This window comes from Mus caroli, chromosome 1, assembly GCF_900094665.2.
Source record: "Mus caroli chromosome 1, CAROLI_EIJ_v1.1, whole genome shotgun sequence".
Taxonomy (NCBI): domain Eukaryota; kingdom Metazoa; phylum Chordata; class Mammalia; order Rodentia; family Muridae; genus Mus; species Mus caroli.
The window spans coordinates 39,591,900-39,597,019 of record NC_034570.1 but is presented as its reverse complement, the minus strand read 5'-3'; the positions used below and the strand labels follow the sequence as shown (position 1 = coordinate 39,597,019).

The 5,120-nt window shown below is 35.6% G+C and overlaps 1 pseudogene; it reads right to left on the bottom strand.

Moving 5' to 3' along the window:
- Positions 1–3,485: 3,485 nt before the first annotated feature.
- Positions 3,486–5,120, bottom strand: part of LOC110295083 — a 7,714-nt pseudogene continuing 6,079 nt past the window's right edge.

Here is a 5,120-nt window from a genome sequence, read left to right as displayed (position 1 = left end):
TTTGATCATATCTATCCCCCCTCTATGTTCCCATTTTCTCCTTGGTACACACTCTCACCTATGTGTCTTCATTTCTTTTTAAATCTATCAAGTCCTATTTTTGCTTCCTGTATTTCTTAGGTGTTTTGCCATCCACTGGAGTGTGTTAGAACTACCACAAACCACACTCTAAGAAAAGCTACTTTTTTCCTCTCTCAGCAACTACCAGTTTCTACAATTCCTTAGCTAGGGATAGAACTTGGTGCCAACCTTCCCTCTCCATTATGATAATATTTTGGCTTGTCCTTTCACAGGTCTTGAGCAGCCTGTTAGAACTGCTATGACTTCATATATGCAACTGCCCTATTGTCTCCCAAGAACAATTTCATTGAAAAAGCCTGTAGTTATCCTCTACCTCTGGCTCTTAGTCTCTCTTCCCATTTTCCCACAATGATCTGTGAACTTTGGGAAATGAGATGTCTCATTTAGGGCTAAACACTTCACAAGTCACTTATTTTCCTCATCTTTAACATTATGGCTGTCGGTGGTAATTGGCATGTGCTTAAAACAAACAAACAAACAAACAAATAAACTTCTCTGAAGTGTTTGAATGATTCACTCATCTGTAAGTATAACAAGTTGTTAGGAGTTGCCTTAATATTATGTCCTCTTGGCAAAACAATGGTAGCAGGTTCTTCCTTAGGGTCTATGACCTTTGCATACAAGTTATTGTCCTCAGCAACTATGTGAAGTATAGGCTCCACCTAGTGAAGAGAAACTTAAATTCAATCAGAAAGTAGTTGGTTACGCAATGCCATTGATGCCACTGTTGCAGTCAGGTGAGTCATAATTGTGGCTTGCAGGTTCCACAGCTGGATGGGATTGATTATTATCTTACTATTTCTAGGCTTTTTTTTTTTTGATAAACATCTACACTGATTTCCATACTAGTTTCACTGGTATGCACTCCTAGGAATTCCCCTTCCTCCACAGTCACATCAGAATTTGTTATCACTTATGCTTTGATCTTATCTATTCTGACCAGAGTAAGTTGGTCTCAAAGTAGTTTTCCTTATATTGACTGATTTTGGAACAATTTTCAGCCATTTGTAATTTATGTTTTTAGAATTCTTTATTTATATCCAACCCCATTTGGAGATGGTGGTGCTTGTTTCTTGCTGTTTAGGTTTTTAAATCTGTATATATTCTAGATACTAGATATGTATCTAGGCTATCTCGTCATTTAAATGATGGTGTCCTTTTGTTGTTCAGAAACCTTTTAGTTTTATGTGTTTCTATTTGTTGATTGTCAGTGTTAACCAATGTCATAATTGGGGGAGGTAGTTGGTGAATTTAATAACAGTGTTGTCTGATTTCCTCATTGTTTTAATTTAATTCACATATGTCTGACTAACTGAAACAGCTATTTTAAGCAACACTAAAGGAATTTATGTTGATAATCCATAAGGATTTAAATAGTTCCAAGTGGATCACCATTGCCTATATTTCTTTTTACTTCTTTGCCACCATTTTTTCTTTGTTATATTGTGCCAAATGCATTGAGGCAGTAGCATCTTTAAATCACATCTCTTGACTGTGTGCATAAACATTAGTATCTCCTAACAAGTGATAAAGTGGCATTGGATCTATTTGATAGAAATTAAATTGACCAGAAAGGTTTTATGTATTTAAAAGTGAATTATTTTAACTTATCTAAGAGACCCAATCACCCTTATTATAATTTGCCTCATTATTCGGTAATTTTTAAACAATTCTGAGTTATACTGGCCTTGTTAATCATAGCATTTATTTGTTCACACAAATGGCTTTTATAGAAAATAGGTCATGCTGATCAGCTTGCCAGCTGGTTGTTAACTGACAGATCTTGCTCTCTGTTTTCATATTACTTCATTTATTGCATTATTAAATCAATAGTTATTTTAAAAACCAAGAAAAGATTTTATATTGCAATATGGTTACCTCCCTAGAGATTAAGTCACTTTCTTCCAAAAAATTATTTTTGTACCACGCCCATCTATCTAGCTTTTCTGATTCTGCAGTCGCCTTTCCCTTGCAAGCAGAGATTTCAGTTTTGTCTTGAATCTTAATAACCTAGACCTCTGATTATGTATCAGCATTGTTTCCATAAGGAAGAAGAAAATTCTTTGAGATGATTTTATGTCAAAAAAAGCAGTAAGTCAACATATATTAACTCTGGAAAAAACACCTGGGTTTGCCCTTTAAAAAATCTATTCCTGGTGCAATTTATGCATCAGCTTAGATAGAGGGGTTTTCTCCTCATTTAGAATACACAACTGGTTTATCATGGTACAGAAACATATTTACTCATAATAGCATAAATTCAAAATGAGATGAAATTGATATCACTCATACTTTAGACTTTTATATAACTTGAAATGCCCATTTCTTGTGAATAGCTTTAATTTTGGTCATCTTGAGTTTCGTGTAAAATAAATATTGTCTAATATTTTACAATCCATTTCTGCTTTTTCTAGGTTTTGGTGTTAATCCACATAGAAGATGACTTCACTGCAAAACCAACAATTTCAGTCAAAAGATTTTAAAATATTATCTTTCTTACGTATTAGCCATCAGAAAACAGAGCCTCAGCTAATCTGCTATTTGCACAACTCAACTCAGCATATATTGCAATAATTTATACTGATGAAAGCAACAGCTAGTGAACTCCTTGATTTCTGGTCTGTAATCTCTTCAAGATAACATTCTGTATTGAGTAATAAGAATGCTTTCACTACTCTTTTCCATGAAGTGTGTTCTTCCTGAATTTGAGATCAGAGGTTTGCCTTAAAGTTTTAATGGCTTATAATTTTAATTTTTTAAAACAAGGGAGAACAGAGGAAAGTTACATGCAATCGAATAGAGATGCTCCCACATAATGCTCACTTGGCCACCTAAGCTATTTTGTGTTTTGTTTTTCTAGCCAAATTATCACTTTGTTCTCATCTCCACATTTCTCTATCTAAAAGGGAGGTTGCCTTTGCTAGGCTGTCATCTTTTCCAGCAAAACTCACAAAATACTTTCCTTATGCTGAAAACTAAACCCTTGACTCAGTGTCTCACCCAGCAGACATTATTCATTTCGAAACAACACAGCTGCATTTCAAATTTTATGTCTGATACCTTTCCTCTATGAGTTAAATTACAAAAGCAAATGAAAATTTTAGACTTAAATTTAATAAATTTCACTGAGAAGCAGAAAATCTGTTGATATAACCAGCACTCAAATGCCAAGAGGAACAAATCTTGTTGCTAGCTGTTTTAAAACTACTTCGGGAGTAGCTATGGCACATGGTTTGGGCTTTAGAAGTTCTTGTGGCCCATTTATTTTATTTTTTCCTTTTGATAAAATGTGGGGCCAAATAATTAAGTCAATTAAATTATCTTGTTCCTCTTTGGATGATGAGAAATGCTAGTTTGTTTTATGCTTAAACTTATGTTTATGTTCTTGCAATGGAAGTTTATGTCTAATGATGAAAGATGATCTGGTGCCTCATCAAAGATGAAACAAAGTAGAAAACTGTACCAGTCATAATAAGATAAAAAGATGTGTATATATTGTCGGAGAAGGAATTATATGTAAATGTGTTGATCTTAATAATTTCTATACCTATTTTCTGACCTTCATTAATAGGCTATAATGAATCCAAGGCTGGGATGCATTGAAGCAGAGAGCAGCCTTCTAGAACAATGCCTTCTTCAACAGCTGCTCTTGTAGCATTGAAAGCATTTGTAATTGTCTTTCTTCTCATGTACTTCAACATCACTTATCCCTCCAACCTTCAACACATCTACTCCATCTGAAAGTTTAGCAAGTCACTCGTTCAGTTTTTCCTTTCGTATTCACTAGTTGTGATGTCTAGCTACTCAGTGATTTCTCGAATATGTTTTTCAATGTGAGCTTTGTCACCTTTTCCATTCAAAAGCATGGAATCATCTTTGGTGACATGACTTCTCCAACTTTTCCTAAGTCATGAGTTTGAACATCTTCAAGATTTAGACTCAATCCTCTTCTCCAAACACCACACCAACAGTAGCAATAGCCATATCTATAAGCTGGTTCTTCTTATTGTCCCCAAATCCTGGAGCTTTGACTGCTACAACCTGAAGACCAACTATTAGCCTGTTCAAAACCAGTGTGCTTAGAGTTTCTCCATCAACATCTTCAGTGATTGTCACCAAGGGCTTCTGATGAACATTAGCAATTTCAAGAGTAGGTACAATGAACTAAACAGTAGAAATTTTCTTTTTTAAAATATTTTTATTAGGTATTTTCCTCATTTACATTTCCAATGCTATCCCAAACATCCCCCATAAACTCCCCCCCCTCACTCCCCTACCCACCCACTCCCACTTTTTGGCCCTGGCATTCCCCTGTACTGGGGCATATCGGACCTCTCCAGTGATGACCGACTAGGCCATCTTTTGATACATATGCAGCTAGAGTCAAGAGCTCCGGGGTACTGGTTAGTTCATAATGTTGTTCCACCTATAGGGTTACAGATCCCTTTAGCTCCTTGGGTACTTTCTCTAGCCCCTCCATTAGGAGCCCTGTGACCCATCCAATAGCTGACTGTGAGCATCCACTTCTGTGTTTGCTAGAAATTTTCTTTTTACTCAACAAAATATAGGCATCTTAGAATTCACATGTTTGACCTTTTGATGTGTTAATAAAATATGTGGAAATACACCCTCTTTCAAACTTCATGCCTTCAATAATTTCTAGCTCATCATTCAGGGTTGTTCCATCCATCACTGTGATGACACCCTTTCTTCCAACCTTTTTCATTGCATCAGAAATGATGTTCCCAATGTTTTTGTCTCCATTTGCAGAAATTACAGCAACCTGAGAAATTTCTTCAGGGGTTGTCATGGGTTTAGATTGTTTCTTAAGTTCTCTTGTTTAGTTGGATCCTTGTGTGATTTAGGTATCAGAGTAATTGTGGCTTCATATAATGACTTAGGTACTGTTCCTTCTGCTTCTATTTTTTTTATTAAAAAAAGTATTTTCTTTTATTACATATTTTCCTCAGTTACATATCCAATGCTATCTCAAAAGTCCCCCATACCCCCCCCCCCCGCACTTCCCTACCCACCCATTC